Source organism: Lampetra fluviatilis, chromosome 66 (genome assembly GCF_964198595.1).
Source record: "Lampetra fluviatilis chromosome 66, kcLamFluv1.1, whole genome shotgun sequence".
Classification (NCBI taxonomy): Eukaryota; Metazoa; Chordata; class Hyperoartia; order Petromyzontiformes; family Petromyzontidae; genus Lampetra; species Lampetra fluviatilis.
This window is the reverse complement of record NC_136340.1, coordinates 991596-1013204: the sequence shown is the minus strand read 5'-3', so window position 1 is coordinate 1013204 and position 21609 is coordinate 991596. Positions and strand designations below refer to the sequence as shown.

At 41.4% G+C, this 21609-nt stretch overlaps 5 non-coding genes across 5 annotated transcripts; all 5 read left to right on the top strand.

Annotated features, from left to right (window-relative positions):
• The first annotated feature begins 2990 nt into the window (after positions 1 to 2990).
• On the top strand, positions 2991 to 3062 carry TRNAD-GUC (transfer RNA aspartic acid (anticodon GUC)). Its single transcript has one exon. It is a non-coding gene; the product is annotated as a tRNA-Asp (tRNA).
• Positions 3063 to 9186: 6124 nt separating this feature from the next.
• TRNAD-GUC (transfer RNA aspartic acid (anticodon GUC)) lies at positions 9187 to 9258 on the top strand. The gene has a single exon. It is a non-coding gene; the product is annotated as a tRNA-Asp (tRNA).
• Positions 9259 to 9792: 534 nt separating this feature from the next.
• TRNAD-GUC (transfer RNA aspartic acid (anticodon GUC)) lies at positions 9793 to 9864 on the top strand. The gene has a single exon. It is a non-coding gene; the product is annotated as a tRNA-Asp (tRNA).
• Positions 9865 to 16601: 6737 nt separating this feature from the next.
• Positions 16602 to 16673, top strand: TRNAD-GUC (transfer RNA aspartic acid (anticodon GUC)). The gene has a single exon. It is a non-coding gene; the product is annotated as a tRNA-Asp (tRNA).
• A 534-nt stretch (positions 16674 to 17207) lies between these two features.
• On the top strand, positions 17208 to 17279 carry TRNAD-GUC (transfer RNA aspartic acid (anticodon GUC)). The gene has a single exon. It is a non-coding gene; the product is annotated as a tRNA-Asp (tRNA).
• The last annotated feature ends 4330 nt before the right edge of the window (positions 17280 to 21609 follow it).

The following is a 21609-nucleotide window of genomic DNA, read 5'->3' as shown; positions in this document are numbered from 1 at the left end:
TTTCCTTAGAGCCTAGTCTCACATGGGTTGGACCAGATGACGCCAAAAGGCGCACAACTCAAAGACAATGCACCATCAGAGTATGAGAGCTCGGGGCAAGCATCTACACTATGGGAACCTCATTTGCCAGTAAAAATATGATAATTGGTTTTTTACCCTTCTATCTGGCAACAAAACTGACACCTTTTTACAAGGAGTCATGTTTGCATAGACCGCAATACCTGCAGTCATAATACAAACAAAAGACATAACTCTGATAATGTGCACTGTCCTTGAAGTTGATTGGTCCACACCCGAGACAGCTTTCCTTAGAGCCTAGTCTCACATGGGTTGGACCAGATGACGCCAAAAGGCGCACAACTCAAAGACAATGCACCATCAGAGTATGAGAGCTCGGGGCAAGCATCTACACTATGGGAACCTCATTTGCCAGTAAAAATATGATAATTGGTTTTTTACCCTTCTATCTGGCAACAAAACTGACACCTTTTTACAAGGAGTCATGTTTGCATAGACCGCAATACCTGCAGTCATAATACAAACAAAAGACATAACTCTGATAATGTGCACTGTCCTTGAAGTTGATTGGTCCACACCCGAGACAGCTTTCCTTAGAGCCTAGTCTCACATGGGTTGGACCAGATGACGCCAAAAGGCGCACAACTCAAAGACAATGCACCATCAGAGTATGAGAGCTCGAGGCAAGCATCTACACTATGGGAACCTCATTTGCCAGTAAAAATATGATAATTGGTTTTTTACCCTTCTATCTGGCAACAAAACTGACACCTTTTTACAAGGAGTCATGTTTGCATAGACCGCAATACCTGCAGTCATAATACAAACAAAAGACATAACTCTGATAATGTGCACTGTCCTTGAAGTTGATTGGTCCACACCCGAGACAGCTTTCCTTAGAGCCTAGTCTCACATGGGTTGGACCAGATGACGCCAAAAGGCGCACAACTCAAAGACAATGCACCATCAGAGTATGAGAGCTCGGGGCAAGCATCTACACTATGGGAACCTCATTTGCCAGTAAAAATATGATAATTGGTTTTTTACCCTTCTATCTGGCAACAAAACTGACACCTTTTTACAAGGAGTCATGTTTGCATAGACCGCAATACCTGCAGTCATAATACAAACAAAAGACATAACTCTGATAATGTGCACTGTCCTTGAAGTTGATTGGTCCACACCCGAGACAGCTTTCCTTAGAGCCTAGTCTCACATGGGTTGGACCAGATGACGCCAAAAGGCGCACAACTCAAAGACAATGCACCATCAGAGTATGAGAGCTCGAGGCAAGCATCTACACTATGGGAACCTCATTTGCCAGTAAAAATATGATAATTGGTTTTTTACCCTTCTATCTGGCAACAAAACTGACACCTTTTTACAAGGAGTCATGTTTGCATAGACCGCAATACCTGCAGTCATAATACAAACAAAAGACATAACTCTGATAATGTGCACTGTCCTTGAAGTTGATTGGTCCACACCCGAGACAGCTTTCCTTAGAGCCTAGTCTCACATGGGTTGGACCAGATGACGCCAAAAGGCGCACAACTCAAAGACAATGCACCATCAGAGTATGAGAGCTCGGGGCAAGCATCTACACTATGGGAACCTCATTTGCCAGTAAAAATATGATAATTGGTTTTTTACCCTTCTATCTGGCAACAAAACTGACACCTTTTTACAAGGAGTCATGTTTGCATAGACCGCAATACCTGCAGTCATAATACAAACAAAAGACATAACTCTGATAATGTGCACTGTCCTTGAAGTTGATTGGTCCACACCCGAGACAGCTTTCCTTAGAGCCTAGTCTCACATGGGTTGGACCAGATGACGCCAAAAGGCGCACAACTCAAAGACAATGCACCATCAGAGTATGAGAGCTCGGGGCAAGCATCTACACTATGGGAACCTCATTTGCCAGTAAAAATATGATAATTGTTTTTTTACCCTTCTATCTGGCAACAAAACTGACACCTTTTTACAAGGAGTCATGTTTGCATAGACCGCAATACCTGCAGTCATAATACAAACAAAAGACATAACTCTGATAATGTGCACTGTCCTTGAAGTTGATTGGTCCACACCCGAGACAGCTTTCCTTAGAGCCTAGTCTCACATGGGTTGGACCAGATGACGCCAAAAGGCGCACAACTCAAAGACAATGAACCATCAGAGTATGAGAGCTCGGGGCAAGCATCTACACTATGGGAACCTCATTTGCCAGTAAAAATATGATAATTGGTTTTTTACCCTTCTATCTGGCAACAAAACTGACACCTTTTTACAAGGAGTCATGTTTGCATAGACCGCAATACCTGCAGTCATAATACAAACAAAAGACTTAACTCTGATAATGTGAACTGTCCTTGAAGTTGATTGGTCCACACCCGAGACAGCTTTCCTTAGAGCCTAGTCTCACATGGGTTGGACCAGATGACGCCAAAAGGCGCACAACTCAAAGACAATGCACCATCAGAGTATGAGAGCTCAGGGCAAGCATCTACACTATGGGAACCTCATTTGCCAGTAAAAATATGATAATTGGTTTTTTACCCTTCTATCTGGCAACAAAACTGACACCTTTTTACAAGGAGTCATGTTTGCATAGACCGCAATACCTGCAGTCATAATACAAACAAAAGACATAACTCTGATAATGTGCACTGTCCTTGAAGTTGATTGGTCCACACCCGAGACAGCTTTCCTTAGAGCCTAGTCTCACATGGGTTGGACCAGATGACGCCAAAAGGCGCACAACTCAAAGACAATGCACCATCAGAGTATGAGAGCTCGGGGCAAGCATCTACACTATGGGAACCTCATTTGCCAGTAAAAATATGATAATTGGTTTTTTACCCTTCTATCTGGCAACAAAACTGACACCTTTTTACAAGGAGTCATGTTTGCATAGACCGCAATACCTGCAGTCATAATACAAACAAAAGACACGAATTCCGAGCGAGTCCTCGATAGTATAGTGGTTAGTATCCCCGCCTGTCACGCGGGAGACCGGGGTTCAATTCCCCGTCGGGGAGAGCTACACTTTTTAAAATGTTTTGGCCACTGGCTCTCATTGTTATTACAATTTAAAATCACTTGCTGTTCCCTTTTATAACGTTAATTTCACGAATCGTTAAATCACCTGCTGCACTCAAAAGCCTTAACTTTTAAAGATGAATCCTTCAACATTTCAAGCTATTATTTATTGAGTATTAGAGATTATTTCTAGTTATAATTTCTGTCATTCACAAATCTGCCCCACTCTGACCGAGTCCTCGATCGTAAAGCCGTTAGGTTTCCCAAATGTAACGCGGGAGACCAGGGTTCAATTCCCCGTCGGGGAGAAAAACTCTTTAAAAAAAATGGCCACTGGCTCTCATTGTTATTACAATTTAAAAGGACTTGCTCTTGACTTCAATCACGTGATTTTCACCAATTGTGAAGTAACCTGCTGCTCTAACCAGCTTGAACTTTTGAAGATAAACCCCTCTTCATTTCAATCGGTAATATGCCGAGTATATGGGTTCATTTCTACTTTTTATAATATCAGTCAATCTAGAATCAGTCGAATTCCGAGCGAGTCCTCGATAGTATAGTGGTTAGTATCCCCGCCTGTCTCGCGGGAGACCGGCGTTCAATTCCCCGTCGGGGAGAGCTACACTTTTCAAATGTTTTGGCCACTGGCTCTCATTGTTATTACAATTTAAAATTACTTGCTGTTCCTTTTTATCACGTTAATTTCACCAAACGTTGAGTCACCTGCTGCACTCAAAAGCCTGAACTTTTAAAGATGAATCCATCTTCATTTCAAACGATTATTTATTAAGTATTAGAGATTATTTCTATTTATAATTTCTGTCAATCACAAATCTGCCCCACTGACCGAGTCCTCGATAATAAAGTCGATAGGTTCACCACATGTAACGCAGGAGACCAGGGTTCAATTCCCCGTCGGGGAGAGCAACTCTTTTTAAAAAAATGGCCACTGGCTCTCATTGTTATTACAATTTAAAAGGACTTGCTCTTGACTTTAATCACGTGATTTTCACCAATTGTGAAGTAACCTGCTGCTCTAACCAGCTTGAACTTTTGAACATAAACCCCTCTTCATTTCAATCGGTAATATGCCGAGTATATGGGTTCATTTCTACTTTTTATAATATCAGTCAATCTAGAATCAGTCGAATTCCGAGCGAGTCCTCGATAGTATAGTGGTTAGTATCCCCGCCTGTCACGCGGGCGACCGGGGTTCAATTCTCCGTCGCGGAGAGCAACTCTTTTAAAAAAGAAAATGGCCACTGGCTCTCATTGTTATTACAATTTAAAATTACTTGCTGTTCCCTTTTATCACGTTAATTTCACCAAACGTTGAGTCACCTGCTGCACTCAAAAGCCTGAACTTTTAAAGATGAATCCTTCTTCATTTCAAGCTATTATCTACTGAGAATATGAGATTGTTTTTGTTATAATTGCTGTCAATCACGAATTAGCCCCACTCTGACCGAGTCCTCGATAGTAACGTCGTTAGTTTCCCCACATGGAACGCGGGAGACCAGGGTTCAATTCCCCGTCAGGAAGAACTACTCTTTTAAAAAATGTTTTGGCCTCTGGCTCTCCTTATTGTTATTACTATTTGAAAGGACTTGCTCTTGATTTTCATCACGTGATTTTCCCTAATTGTTAGGTAACCTGCTGCTCTAACCAGCTTAAACTTTATAGATAAACTCCTCTTCATTTCAATCGGTAATATTGCGAGTATATGGGTTCATTTCTACTTGTTATAATATCAGTCAATCTAGAATCAGTCGAATTCTGAGCGAGTCCTCTATAGTATAGTGGTTAGTATCCCCGCCTGTCACGTGGGAGACCGGGGTTCAATTCCCCGTCGGGGAGAACTACACTTTTTAAAATGTTTTGGCCACTGGCTCTCATTGTTATTACAATTTAAAATCACTTGCTGTTCCCTTTAATAACGTTAATTTCACCAAACTTTAAATCACCTGCTGCACTAAAAAGCCTGAACTTTTAAAGATGACTCCTTCTTCATTTCAAACGATTATTTATTAAGTATTAGAGATTATTTCTAGTTATAATTTCTGTCAATCACAAATCTGCCCCACTCTGACCGAGTCCTCGATAGTAAAGTCGTTAGGTTCCCCACATGTAACGCGGGAGACCAGTGTTCAATTCCCTGTCGGGGAGAGCAACTCTTTTTTAAAAAATGGCCACTGGCTCTCATTGTTATTACAATTTAAAAGGACTTGCACTTGACTTTAATCACGTGATTTTCACCAATTGTGAAGTAACCTGCTGCTCTAACCAGCTTGAACTTTTAAAGATTAACCCCTTTTCATTTCAATCGGTAATATGCCGTGTATATGGGTTCATTTCTATTTCTAATAATTTCAGTCAATCTACAATCAGCCTCATTCTGAGCGAGTCCTCGATAGTATTGAGGTTAGTATCCCCGCCTGTCACGCGGGAGACCGGGGTTCAATTCTCCGTCGGGGAGAGCAACTCTTTTTAAAAAGAAAATGGCCACTAGCTCTCATTGTTATTACAATTTAACATTACCTGCTGTTCCCTTTCATCACGTTAATTTCACCAAACGTTGAGTCACCTACTCTTAGTTCTTTCGGTAAAGTCACGTAGGTAAAAAATGAAATTTATAAAAATAAAACAATAAAAATCACGACGTTTCCGAGGCAACACAAGTCTCCGTCATCAGGTGGGACCGTCACAGCCAGATTTACTGCATCAAGTGAGGCAAGGATTCAATATGTAATCCCTTAAATGCAAGTTGAGGGGGGAGGGGGGGGGAGCTCATCAGAATGTGGTAGCCAATCAATGGAACGTATCGGGAGGGAGGGGGGCGGGGCTAAAAGAAGGCAAGAAGTGCTACGTGGAACGTATCCGGAGGGGGAGGGAGGCGGGGCCAAAAGAATGCACGACGTGGTACACGAGAGTCAACGGCGTGGACGTGGTGGTGCGCAAGCAACTACTGCTGCACACGCCAACGTATTGGACGGAGAGGGGGAGGGGAGGCCAAAAGAGAATGTGGGGTGCAAGTGTACGTGGACATGTGTAAGTACAAGCACCTGTTGATACACATGATAGAAAAGAACGAAAATGCCCATGTTTATTCCAGTGCTGGCTGAACAATAAAGAGAGTACTGTTAAACACTGGGGATGTTAGCACTCGGTAAAGTAAAGTAAAATAGTGCCTGTCAGATAAGATGGTCCAAAAATGTGTAATTATGTCTTTTTTGCATGGTTGATAACATCTTTCCAATGATTACTAAGTTTGTACCCATTATCACGGTTGAAATTATGTCTGTGTTTGTATATCTGAATAGCTTCGTGTACAAACCTTTGATGGTAGCCAGAGGGTTTGCAGAGCACCTTAGTCTCGGAGAAAACAATCTCATGAGAGCCCACCGAGTTGTAGCAATGATCGGCAACGGCCGAAGAATCAGTTCTGCCGTGTTTCAAATCTGACTTGTGCTCGCGGACACGATCAGAGACATGACGTTTCGTTTCCCCAATGTAACAGTCACCACAGCTGCAACTCATTTTATAGACTCCAGGGTATTGCAAGTCAGGGATGACATCCTTTACAGATGGAATTAGATCACGGATTTTATATACTGTACTGAATCGGACTTGGATCTTGTGTTTGTTTAGAATTTTGGAGATCTTTTTGGTCACGCCTGCTATGTATGGTAACGTGACAGTTTTGATCAGAGTTTCAAGTGGCTGTTTCTGTATGGTGGGAGAAACAGCTTGTCGGATGGTGCGTTCAGAGTATCCGTTCATCCTGAGGGCCCGATGTACATGTCTCAATTCACTGGCCAGGTGGTGTTTGTCAGAAATGCCATGAGCTCTGTGGTATAGCGTTTTGATGAGAGAATTCTTTTGAGATGGGTGGTGGTGGGAATCTGGTTTCAAGTAGGAATCTGTGTGGGTGGCTTTCCTGTAGACAGAATGTCCCAAGGATCCATTAGGTCTCCACTCAAACAGAATATCTAAGAATGGTAGTTTGCCATCTTTCTCCACTTCCATGGTGAATCTGATTGATGGATGTCTGGAGTTGATGTGGTCCAAGAAGTGGTTCAATGCTGGGAGGCCGTGTGGCCAAATGACGAAAGTGTCATCCACATACCTGAGTCACCTGCTGCACTCAAAAGCCTGAACTTTTAAAGATGAATCCTTCTTTATTTCAAGCTATTATTTACTGAGAATATGAGTTTTTATTGTTATAATTGCAGTCAATCACGAATTAGCCACACTTTGACTGAGTCCTCGATAGTAAAGTCGTTAGGTTTCCACATGTAACGCGGGAGACCAGGGTTCAATTCCCCGTCGGGGAGAGCAACTCTTTTTTAAAAAAAATAGCCGCTGGCTCTCATTGTTATTACAATTTAAAATTACTTGCTGTACCATTTTATCACGTTAATTACACCAAACGTTGAGTCACCTGCTGCACTCAAAAGCCTGAACTTTTAAAGATGAATCCTTCTTCATTTCAAGCTATTATCTGCTGAGAATATGAGTTTTTTTTGTTATAATTGCTGTCAATCACGAATTAGCCCCACTCTGACCGAGTCCTCGATAGTAAAGTCGTTAGTTTCCCCACATGGAACGCGGGAGACCAGGGTTCAATTCCCCGTCGGGGAGAACTACTCTTTTAAAAAATGTTTTGGCCTCTGGCTCTCCTTATTGTTATTACTATTTGAAAAGACTTGCTCTTGACTTTAATCACGTGATTTTCCCTAATCGTTAGGTAACCTGCTGCCCTAACCAGCTTGAACTTTTAAAGATAAACCCCTCTTCATTTCAATAGGTAATATGCCGAGTATATGGGTTCAGTTCTACTTGTTATAATATCAGTCAATCTAGAATCAGTCGAATGCTGAGAGAGTCCTCGATAGTATAGTGGTTAGTATCCCCGCTTGTCACGCGGGAGACCGGAGTTCAACTCCCCGTCGGGGAGAGATGCACTTTTTAAAATGTTTTGGCCACTGGATCTCATTGTTATTACAATTCAAAATCACTTGCTGTTCCCTTTTATAACGTTAATTTCACCAAACGTTAAATCACCTGGTGCACTCAAAAGCCTTAACTTTTAAAGATGAATCCTTCTTCATTTCAAACGATTATTTATTAAGTATTAGAGATTATTTCTAGTTATAATTTCTGTCAATCACAAATCTGCCCCACTCTGACCGAGTCCTCGATAGTAAAGTCGTTACGTTCCCCAAATGTAACGCGGGAGACCAGGGTTCAATTCCCCGTCGGGGAGAGCAACTCTTTCAAAAAAAATGGTCACTGGCTCTCATTGTTATTACAATTTAAAAGTACTTGCGCTTGACTTTAATCACGTGATTTTCACTAATCGTTAGGTAACCTGCTGCTCTAACCAGCTTGAACTTTTGAAGAGAAACCCCTCTTCATTTCAATCGGTAATATGCCGAGTATATGGGTTCATTTCTACTTTTTATAATATCAGTCAATCTAGAATCAGTCGAATTCCGAGCGAGTCCTCGATAGTATAGTGGTTAGTATCCCCGCTTGTCACGCGGGAGACCGGAGTTCAACTCCCCGTCGGGGAGAGATACACTTTTTAAAATGTTTTGGCCACTGGATCTCATTGTTATTACAATTCAAAATCACTTGCTGTTCCCTTTTATAACGTTAATTTCACCAAACGTTAAATCACCTGGTGCACTCAAAAGCCTTAACTTTTAAAGATGAATCCTTCTTCATTTCAAACGATTATTTATTAAGTATTAGAGATTATTTCTAGTTATAATTTCTGTCAATCACAAATCTGCCCCACTCTGACCGAGTCCTCGATAGTAAAGTCGTTAGGTTCCCCAAATGTAACGCGGGAGACCAGGGTTCAATTCCCCGTCGGGGAGAGCAACTCTTTCAAAAAAAATGGTCACTGGCTCTCATTGTTATTACAATTTAAAAGTACTTGCGCTCGACTTTAATCACGTGATTTTCACTAATCGTTAGGTAACCTGCTGCTCTAACCAGCTTGAACTTTTGAAAAGAAACCCCTCTTCATTTCAATCGGTAATATGCCGAGTATATGGGTTCATTTCTACTTTTTATAATATCAGTCAATCTAGAATCAGTCGAATTCCGAGCGAGTCCTCGATAGTATAGTGGTTAGTATCCCCGCCTGTCACGCGGGAGACCGGGGTTCAATTCCCCGTCGGGGAGAGCTACACTTTTTAAAATGTTTTGGCCACTGGCTCTCATTGTTATTACAATTTAAAATCACTTGCTGTTCCCTTTTATAACGTTAATTTCACCAAACGCTAAGTCACCTGCTGCACTCAAAAGCCTGAACTTTTAAAGATGACTCCTTCTTCATTTCAAACGATTATTTATTAAGTCCTAGTTACAATTTCTGTCAATCACAAATCTGCCCCACTCTGACCGAGTCCTCGATAGTAAAGTCGTTAGGTTCCCCACATGTAACGCGGGAGACCAGGGTTCAATTCCCCGTCGGGGAGAGCAACTCTTTTTTAAAAAATGGCCACTGGCTCTCATTGTTATTACAATTTAAAAGGACTTGCTAATGACTTTAATCACGTGATTTTCCCTAATCGTTAGGTAACCTGCTGCTCTAACCAGCTTGAACTTTTAAAGATAAACCCCTCTTCATTTCAATCAGTAATATGCCGAGAATATGGGTTCATTTCTACTTGTTATAATATCAGTCAATCTAGAATAAGTCGCATTCTGAGCGAGTCCTCGATAGTATAGTGGTTAGTATCCCCGCCTGTCACGCGGGAGACCGGGGTTCAATTCCCCGTCGGGGAGAGCTACACTTTTTAAAATGTTTTGGCCACTGGCTCTCATTGTTATTACAATTTAAAATCACTTGCTGTTCCCTTTTATAACGTTAATTTCTCCAAACGTTAAGTCACCTGTGCACTCAAAAGCCTGAACTTTTAAAGATGACTCCTTCTTCATTTCAAACGATTATTTATTAAGTATTAGAGATTATTCCTAGTTACAATTTCTGTCAATCACAAATCTGCCCCACTCTGACCGTGTCCTCGATAAAGTCGTTAGGTTCCCCACATGTAACGCGAGAGACCAGGGTTCAATTCCCCGTCGGGGAGTGCAACTCTTTTTTAAAAAATGGTCACTGGCTCTCATTGTTATTACAATTTAAAAGGACTTGCTCTTGACTTTAATCACGTGATTTTCCCTAATCGTTAGGTAACCTGCTGCTCTAACCAGCTTGAACTTTTAAAGATAAACCCCTCTTCATTTCAATCGGTAATATGCCGAGTATATGGGTTCATTTCTACTTGTTATAATATCAGTCAATCTAGAATCAGTCGCATTCTGAGTGAGTCCTCGATAGTAAAGTGGTTAGTATCCCCGCCTGTCACGCGTGAGACCAAGGTTCAATGCCCCGTCAGGGTGAGCAACTCTCTTTAAAAAGAAAAAGGCCACTGGCTCTCATTGTTATTACAATTTAAAATTACTTGCCGTTCTCTTTTATCACGTTAATTTCACCAAACGTTGAGTCACCTGCTGCACTCAAAAGCCTGAACTCTTAAAGACGAATTCTTCTTCATTTCAAGCTATTATTTACTGAGAATATGAGTTTTTTTTGTTATAATTGCTGTCAATCACGAATTAGCCACACTCTGACCGAGTCCTCGATAGTAAAGTCGTTAGGTTTCCACATGTAACGCGGGAGACCAGGGTTCAATTCCCCGTCGGGGAGAGCAACTCTTTTTTAAAAAATGGCCACTGGCTCTCATTGTTATTACAATTTAAAACGACTTGCCCTTGACTTTAATCACGTGATTTTCACCAATTATGAAGTAACCTGCTGCTCTAACCAGCTTGAACTTTTAAAGATAAACCCCTCTTCATTTCAATCGGTAATATGCCGAGTATATGGGTTCATTTCTACTTTTTATAATATCAGTCAATCTAGAATCAGTCGAATTCCGAGCGAGTCCTCGATAGTATAGTGGTTAGTATCCCCGCCTGTCTCGCGGGAGACCGGTGTTCAATTCCCCGTCGGGGAGAGCTACACTTTTCAAATGTTTTGGCCACTGGCTCTCATTGTTATTACAATTTAAAATTACTTGCTGTTCCTTTTTATCACGTTAATTTCACCAAACGTTGAGTCACCTGCTGCACTCAAAAGCCTGAACTTTTAAAGATGAATCCATCTTCATTTCAAACGATTATTTATTAAGTATTAGAGATTATTTCTATTTATAATTTCTGTCAATCACAAATCTGCCCCACTGACCGAGTCCTCGATAATAAAGTCGATAGGTTCACCACATGTAACGCAGGAGACCAGGGTTCAATTCCCCGTCGGGGAGAGCAACTCTTTTTAAAAAAATGGCCACTGGCTCTCATTGTTATTACAATTTAAAAGGACTTGCTCTTGACTTTAATCACGTGATTTTCACCAATTGTGAAGTAACCTGCTGCTCTAACCAGCTTGAACTTTTGAACATAAACCCCTCTTCATTTCAATCGGTAATATGCCGAGTATATGGGTTCATTTCTACTTTTTATAATATCAGTCAATCTAGAATCAGTCGAATTCCGAGCGAGTCCTCGATAGTATAGTGGTTAGTATCCCCGCCTGTCACGCGGGCGACCGGGGTTCAATTCTCCGTCGCGGAGAGCAACTCTTTTAAAAAAGAAAATGGCCACTGGCTCTCATTGTTATTACAATTTAAAATTACTTGCTGTTCCCTTTTATCACGTTAATTTCACCAAACGTTGAGTCACCTGCTGCACTCAAAAGCCTGAACTTTTAAAGATGAATCCTTCTTCATTTCAAGCTATTATCTACTGAGAATATGAGATTGTTTTTGTTATAATTGCTGTCAATCACGAATTAGCCCCACTCTGACCGAGTCCTCGATAGTAACGTCGTTAGTTTCCCCACATGGAACGCGGGAGACCAGGGTTCAATTCCCCGTCAGGAAGAACTACTCTTTTAAAAAATGTTTTGGCCTCTGGCTCTCCTTATTGTTATTACTATTTGAAAGGACTTGCTCTTGATTTTCATCACGTGATTTTCCCTAATTGTTAGGTAACCTGCTGCTCTAACCAGCTTAAACTTTATAGATAAACTCCTCTTCATTTCAATCGGTAATATGCCGAGTATATGGGTTCATTTCTACTTGTTATAATATCAGTCAATCTAGAATCAGTCGAATTCTGAGCGAGTCCTCTATAGTATAGTGGTTAGTATCCCCGCCTGTCACGTGGGAGACCGGCGTTCAATTCCCCGTCGGGGAGAACTACACTTTTTAAAATGTTTTGGCCACTGGCTCTCATTGTTATTACAATTTAAAATCACTTGCTGTTCCCTTTAATAACGTTAATTTCACCAAACTTTAAATCACCTGCTGCACTAAAAAGCCTGAACTTTTAAAGATGACTCCTTCTTCATTTCAAACGATTATTTATTAAGTATTAGAGATTATTTCTAGTTATAATTTCTGTCAATCACAAATCTGCCCCACTCTGACCGAGTCCTCGATAGTAAAGTCGTTAGGTTCCCCACATGTAACGCGGGAGACCAGTGTTCAATTCCCTGTCGGGGAGAGCAACTCTTTTTTAAAAAATGGCCACTGGCTCTCATTGTTATTACAATTTAAAAGGACTTGCACTTGACTTTAATCACGTGATTTTCACCAATTGTGAAGTAACCTGCTGCTCTAACCAGCTTGAACTTTTAAAGATTAACCCCTTTTCATTTCAATCGGTAATATGCCGTGTATATGGGTTCATTTCTATTTCTAATAATTTCAGTCAATCTACAATCAGCCTCATTCTGAGCGAGTCCTCGATAGTATTGAGGTTAGTATCCCCGCCTGTCACGCGGGAGACCGGGGTTCAATTCTCCGTCGGGGAGAGCAACTCTTTTTAAAAAGAAAATGGCCACTAGCTCTCATTGTTATTACAATTTAACATTACCTGCTGTTCCCTTTCATCACGTTAATTTCACCAAACGTTGAGTCACCTACTCTTAGTTCTTTCGGTAAAGTCACGTAGGTAAAAAATGAAATTTATAAAAATAAAACAATAAAAATCACGACGTTTCCGAGGCAACACAAGTCTCCGTCATCAGGTGGGACCGTCACAGCCAGATTTACTGCATCAAGTGAGGCAAGGATTCAATATGTAATCCCTTAAATGCAAGTTGAGGGGGGAGGGGGGGGAGCTCATCAGAATGTGGTAGCCAATCAATGGAACGTATTGGGAGGGAGGGGGGCGGGGCTAAAAGAAGGCAAGAAGTGCTACGTGGAACGTATCCGGAGGGGGAGGGAGGCGGGGCCAAAAGAATGCACGACGTGGTACACGAGAGTCAACGGCGTGGACGTGGTGGTGCGCAAGCAACTACTGCTGCACACGCCAACGTATTGGACGGAGAGGGGGAGGGGAGGCCAAAAGAGAATGTGGGGTGCAAGTGTACGTGGACATGTGTAAGTACAAGCACCTGTTGATACACATGATAGAAAAGAACGAAAATGCCCATGTTTATTCCAGTGCTGGCTGAACAATAAAGAGAGTACTGTTAAACACTGGGGATGTTAGCACTCGGTAAAGTAAAGTAAAATAGTGCCTGTCAGATAAGATGGTCCAAAAATGTGTAATTATGTCTTTTTTGCATGGTTGATAACATCTTTCCAATGATTACTAAGTTTGTACCCATTATCACGGTTGAAATTATGTCTGTGTTTGTATATCTGAATAGCTTCGTGTACAAACCTTTGATGGTAGCCAGAGGGTTTGCAGAGCACCTTAGTCTCGGAGAAAACAATCTCATGAGAGCCCACCGAGTTGTAGCAATGATCGGCAACGGCCGAAGAATCAGTTCTGCCGTGTTTCAAATCTGACTTGTGCTCGCGGACACGATCAGAGACATGACGTTTCGTTTCCCCAATGTAACAGTCACCACAGCTGCAACTCATTTTATAGACTCCAGGGTATTGCAAGTCAGGGATGACATCCTTTACAGATGGAATTAGATCACGGATTTTATATACTGTACTGAATCGGACTTGGATCTTGTGTTTGTTTAGAATTTTGGAGATCTTTTTGGTCACGCCTGCTATGTATGGTAACGTGACAGTTTTGATCAGAGTTTCAAGTGGCTGTTTCTGTATGGTGGGAGAAACAGCTTGTCGGATGGTGCGTTCAGAGTATCCGTTCATCCTGAGGGCCCGATGTACATGTCTCAATTCACTGGCCAGGTGGTGTTTGTCAGAAATGCCATGAGCTCTGTGGTATAGCGTTTTGATGAGAGAATTCTTTTGAGATGGGTGGTGGTGGGAATCTGGTTTCAAGTAGGAATCTGTGTGGGTGGCTTTCCTGTAGACAGAATGTCCCAAGGATCCATTAGGTCTCCACTCAAACAGAATATCTAAGAATGGTAGTTTGCCATCTTTCTCCACTTCCATGGTGAATCTGATTGATGGATGTCTGGAGTTGATGTGGTCCAAGAAGTGGTTCAATGCTGGGAGGCCGTGTGGCCAAATGACGAAAGTGTCATCCACATACCTGAGTCACCTGCTGCACTCAAAAGCCTGAACTTTTAAAGATGAATCCTTCTTTATTTCAAGCTATTATTTACTGAGAATATGAGTTTTTATTGTTATAATTGCAGTCAATCACGAATTAGCCACACTTTGACTGAGTCCTCGATAGTAAAGTCGTTAGGTTTCCACATGTAACGCGGGAGACCAGGGTTCAATTCCCCGTCGGGGAGAGCAACTCTTTTTTAAAAAAAATAGCCGCTGGCTCTCATTGTTATTACAATTTAAAATTACTTGCTGTACCATTTTATCACGTTAATTACACCAAACGTTGAGTCACCTGCTGCACTCAAAAGCCTGAACTTTTAAAGATGAATCCTTCTTCATTTCAAGCTATTATCTGCTGAGAATATGAGTTTTTTTTGTTATAATTGCTGTCAATCACGAATTAGCCCCACTCTGACCGAGTCCTCGATAGTAAAGTCGTTAGTTTCCCCACATGGAACGCGGGAGACCAGGGTTCAATTCCCCGTCGGGGAGAACTACTCTTTTAAAAAATGTTTTGGCCTCTGGCTCTCCTTATTGTTATTACTATTTGAAAAGACTTGCTCTTGACTTTAATCACGTGATTTTCCCTAATCGTTAGGTAACCTGCTGCCCTAACCAGCTTGAACTTTTAAAGATAAACCCCTCTTCATTTCAATAGGTAATATGCCGAGTATATGGGTTCATTTCTACTTGTTATAATATCAGTCAATCTAGAATCAGTCGAATTCTGAGAGAGTCCTCGATAGTATAGTGGTTAGTATCCCCGCTTGTCACGCGGGAGACCGGAGTTCAACTCCCCGTCGGGGAGAGATGCACTTTTTAAAATGTTTTGGCCACTGGATCTCATTGTTATTACAATTCAAAATCACTTGCTGTTCCCTTTTATAACGTTAATTTCACCAAACGTTAAATCACCTGGTGCACTCAAAAGCCTTAACTTTTAAAGATGAATCCTTCTTCATTTCAAACGATTATTTATTAAGTATTAGAGATTATTTCTAGTTATAATTTCTGTCAATCACAAATCTGCCCCACTCTGACCGAGTCCTCGATAGTAAAGTCGTTACGTTCCCCAAATGTAACGCGGGAGACCAGGGTTCAATTCCCCGTCGGGGAGAGCAACTCTTTCAAAAAAAATGGTCACTGGCTCTCATTGTTATTACAATTTAAAAGTACTTGCGCTTGACTTTAATCACGTGATTTTCACTAATCGTTAGGTAACCTGCTGCTCTAACCAGCTTGAACTTTTGAAGAGAAACCCCTCTTCATTTCAATCGGTAATATGCCGAGTATATGGGTTCATTTCTACTTTTTATAATATCAGTCAATCTAGAATCAGTCGAATTCCGAGCGAGTCCTCGATAGTATAGTGGTTAGTATCCCCGCTTGTCACGCGGGAGACCGGAGTTCAACTCCCCGTCGGGGAGAGATACACTTTTTAAAATGTTTTGGCCACTGGATCTCATTGTTATTACAATTCAAAATCACTTGCTGTTCCCTTTTATAACGTTAATTTCACCAAACGTTAAATCACCTGGTGCACTCAAAAGCCTTAACTTTTAAAGATGAATCCTTCTTCATTTCAAACGATTATTTATTAAGTATTAGAGATTATTTCTAGTTATAATTTCTGTCAATCACAAATCTGCCCCACTCTGACCGAGTCCTCGATAGTAAAGTCGTTAGGTTCCCCAAATGTAACGCGGGAGACCAGGGTTCAATTCCCCGTCGGGGAGAGCAACTCTTTCAAAAAAAATGGTCACTGGCTCTCATTGTTATTACAATTTAAAAGTACTTGCGCTTGACTTTAATCACGTGATTTTCACTAATCGTTAGGTAACCTGCTGCTCTAACCAGCTTGAACTTTTGAAAAGAAACCCCTCTTCATTTCAATCGGTAATATGCCGAGTATATGGGTTCATTTCTACTTTTTATAATATCAGTCAATCTAGAATCAGTCGAATTCCGAGCGAGTCCTCGATAGTATAGTGGTTAGTATCCCCGCCTGTCACGCGGGAGACCGGGGTTCAATTCCCCGTCGGGGAGAGCTACACTTTTTAAAATGTTTTGGCCACTGGCTCTCATTGTTATTACAATTTAAAATCACTTGCTGTTCCCTTTTATAACGTTAATTTCACCAAACGCTAAGTCACCTGCTGCACTCAAAAGCCTGAACTTTTAAAGATGACTCCTTCTTCATTTCAAACGATTATTTATTAAGTCCTAGTTACAATTTCTGTCAATCACAAATCTGCCCCACTCTGACCGAGTCCTCGATAGTAAAGTCGTTAGGTTCCCCACATGTAACGCGGGAGACCAGGGTTCAATTCCCCGTCGGGGAGAGCAACTCTTTTTTAAAAAATGGCCACTGGCTCTCATTGTTATTACAATTTAAAAGGACTTGCTAATGACTTTAATCACGTGATTTTCCCTAATCGTTAGGTAACCTGCTGCTCTAACCAGCTTGAACTTTTAAAGATAAACCCCTCTTCATTTCAATCAGTAATATGCCGAGAATATGGGTTCATTTCTACTTGTTATAATATCAGTCAATCTAGAATAAGTCGCATTCTGAGCGAGTCCTCGATAGTATAGTGGTTAGTATCCCCGCCTGTCACGCGGGAGACCGGGGTTCAATTCCCCGTCGGGGAGAGCTACACTTTTTAAAATGTTTTGGCCACTGGCTCTCATTGTTATTACAATTTAAAATCACTTGCTGTTCCCTTTTATAACGTTAATTTCTCCAAACGTTAAGTCACCTGTGCACTCAAAAGCCTGAACTTTTAAAGATGACTCCTTCTTCATTTCAAACGATTATTTATTAAGTATTAGAGATTATTCCTAGTTACAATTTCTGTCAATCACAAATCTGCCCCACTCTGACCGTGTCCTCGATAAAGTCGTTAGGTTCCCCACATGTAACGCGAGAGACCAGGGTTCAATTCCCCGTCGGGGAGTGCAACTCTTTTTTAAAAAATGGTCACTGGCTCTCATTGTTATTACAATTTAAAAGGACTTGCTCTTGACTTTAATCACGTGATTTTCCCTAATCGTTAGGTAACCTGCTGCTCTAACCAGCTTGAACTTTTAAAGATAAACCCCTCTTCATTTCAATCGGTAATATGCCGAGTATATGGGTTCATTTCTACTTGTTATAATATCAGTCAATCTAGAATCAGTCGCATTCTGAGTGAGTCCTCGATAGTAAAGTGGTTAGTATCCCCGCCTGTCACGCGTGAGACCAAGGTTCAATGCCCCGTCAGGGTGAGCAACTCTCTTTAAAAAGAAAAAGGCCACTGGCTCTCATTGTTATTACAATTTAAAATTACTTGCCGTTCTCTTTTATCACGTTAATTTCACCAAACGTTGAGTCACCTGCTGCACTCAAAAGCCTGAACTCTTAAAGACGAATTCTTCTTCATTTCAAGCTATTATTTACTGAGAATATGAGTTTTTTTTGTTATAATTGCTGTCAATCACGAATTAGCCACACTCTGACCGAGTCCTCGATAGTAAAGTCGTTAGGTTTCCACATGTAACGCGGGAGACCAGGGTTCAATTCCCCGTCGGGGAGAGCAACTCTTTTTTAAAAAATGGCCACTGGCTCTCATTGTTATTACAATTTAAAACGACTTGCCCTTGACTTTAATCACGTGATTTTCACCAATTATGAAGTAACCTGCTGCTCTAACCAGCTTGAACTTTTAAAGATAAACCCCTCTTCATTTCAATCGGTAATATGCCGAGTATATGGGTTCATTTCTACTTCTTATAATTTCAGTCAATCTACAATGAGCCTCATTCTGAGCGAGTCCTCGATAGTATTGTGGTTAGTATCCCCACTTGTCACGCGGGAGACCGGAGTTCAATTCCCTGTCGGGGAGAGCAACTCTTTTTAAAAAGAAAATGGCCACTGGTTATCATTGTTATTAAATCTTTTATATTATGTTCGCTTGCTTGCTTGCTTGCGTGCTTGCTTGCTTACGACCGTGCAAATCTTTCGGTAGTTTTTTAACCCACTTCCCGTGATCCAATCGAGCTGACAATTTCCACACAGACTCGTTGTGCGAGACAATTAATGTTCGTGAAAAAAAATTCCCAAAATTGTACACTTTTTAGGCAAAAAAAATGTATTTTACATATATTCAAATAGAACTCATTCATGGCTTTGGCTGAACGTCACAGTGTAAGAGCCCAGAGCGTAACCCCTCCACAGGCCGTGGCGGAGTAGCGCAGTTGGTAGCGCCCTCGCTTCCCATGCCAAAGGTCGCGGGATCGATCCCCGCGTCCTCCACAGGCGAATATATTTTTAAATCCTTTATATTAAGTTCGCTTGCTTGCTTAGGACCGTGCAAATCTTTCGCTCGTTTTTTAACCCACTTCCCGTGATCCAATCGAGCTGATATTTTCCACACAGACTCGTTGTGTGTGACAATTAATTTTCGTGAAAAAAAATTCCAAAATTTTACACTGTTTAGGGAAAACAAATTAAATATGTAATTACCAATTGCTTAATGGTGGCAGACAATCATCTGACCCATAGGTGGCAGCCATCTCAAGCCAGAGGACGAGAGGACTCTAGCCGCCACGCATATAAAGGATTTATAGTGAAAAACTTAGTTTTTACGGGTTTACTTGTTAAATCCTTTATATTAAGTTCGCTTGCTTGCTTAGGACCGTGCAAATCTTTAGGTCATTTTTTAACCCACTTCCCGTGATCCAATCGAGCTGACATTTTCCACACAGACTCGTTGTGTGTGACAATTAATGTTCGTGAAAAAAAATTCAAAAATTTTACACTTTTTAGGACAAAAATATTATATTTAATTACCAATTGCTTAATGGTGCAATGCAATCATCTGACCCATAGGTGGCAGCCATCTCAAGGCAGAGGACGAGAAAACTCTAGCCGCCACGCATATAAAGGATTTATAGTGAAAAACTTTGTTTTTACTGGTTATACTTATTACAATTTAAAATGACTTGCTGTTCCCTTTTATCACGTTAATTTCACCAAACGTTGAGTCACCTGCTGCACTCAAAAGCCTGAACTTTTAAAGACGAATTCTTCTTCATTTCAAGCTATTATTTACTGAGAATATGAGTTTTTTTTGTTATAATTGCTGTCAATCACGAATTAGCCACACTCTGACCGAGTCCTCGATAGTAAAGTCGTTAGGTTTCCACATGTAACGCGGGAGACCAGGGTTCAATTCCCCGTCGGGGAGAGCAACTCTTTTTAAAAAATGGCCACTGGCTCTCATTGTTATTACAATTTAAAAGGACTTGCCCTTGACTTTAATCACGTGATTTTCACCAATTATGAAGTAACCTGCTGCTCTAACCAGCTTGAACTTTTAAAGATAAACCCCTCTTCATTTCAATCGGTAATATGCCGAGTATATGGGTTCATTTCTACTTCTTATAATTTCAGTCAATCTACAATGAGCCTCATTCTGAGCGAGTCCTCGATAGTATTGTGGTTAGTATCCCCGCTTCTCACGCGGGAGACCGGAGTTCAATTCCCCGTCGGGGAGAGCAACTCTTTTTTAAAAGAAAATGGCCACTGGCTATCATTGTTATTAAATCCTTTATATTAAGTTCGCTTGCTTGCTTAGGACCGTGCAAATCTTTCGCTCGTTTTTTAACCCACTTCCCGTGATCCAATCGAGCTGATATTTTCCACGCAGACTCGTTGTGTGTGACAATAAATTTTCGTGAAAAAAAAATTCCAAAATTTTACACTGTTTAGGGAAAACAAATTAAATATTTAATTACCAATTGCTTAATGGTGGCAGACAATCATCTGACCCATAGGTGGCAGCCATCTCAAGCCAGAGGACGAGAGGACTCTAGCCACCACGCATATAAAGGATTTATACTGGTAGGAACGAAGTGGACCAGACCACCAATAGATTAATGTGTCCGTCCGTCCGCGTTTGTCCGTCCGTCCGTCCGCGTTTGTCCGTCCGTCCGTCCGCGTTTGTCCGTCCGTCCGCGTTTGTCCGTCCGTCCGTCAGTGTATCAACATCGCCCCCTACTGCAAACACTTGGCATGACCCTGTCTGACAAGATGGCCGCCCGCTCCCCCTGCGATATGTGAATAAAACAAGATGGCCGTCGCTTCCAGCGCATCACGGCAAAACTTTAAACTTCGCTTCAAAATTACTTTACTGAAACGCAGCACGTTTATTTAAAAAATTACGTTACTGAAACGCTGCACGCTTTTTAACACAGAGACAAGAAACATTTATTAACACAGAAACGAGATACATTTAATTGCCTTATTTGTGCACGAAAAGCACGGCACGAGGCCTAGTGCGGCAGGCTTCGTGAGGCCTAGTGCGGCAGGCTTATTAACACAGAGATGAAACGCAGCACGTTTATTTAAAAACAATTACTTTACTGAAACGCAGCACGTTTTTTTAACACAGAGACAAGAAGCATTTATTAACACAGAGACGAGATACATTTAATCGCCTTATTTGTGCATGAAAAGCACGGCACGAGGCCTAGTGCGGCAGGCTTCGTGAGGCCTAGTGCGGCAGGCTTATTAACACAGAGATGAAACGCAGCACGTTTATTTAAAAACAATTACTTTACTGAAACGCAGCACGTTTTTTTTAACACAGAGACAAGAAACATTTATTAACACAGAAACGAGATACATTTAATCGCCTTATTTGTGCACGAAAAGCACGGCACGAGGCCTAGTGCGGCAGGCTTCGTGAGGCCTAGTGCGGCAGGCTTATTAACACAGAGATGAAACGCAGCACGTTTATTTAAAAACAATTATTTTACTGAAACGCAGCACGTTTTTATAACACAGAGACATGAAAGATTTATTAACACAGAGACGAGATACATTTAATCGCCTTATTTGTGCACGAAAAGCACGGCACGAGGCCTAGTGCGGCAGGCTTCGTGAGGCCTAGTGCGGCAGGCTTATTAACACAGAGATGAAACGCAGCACGTTTATTTA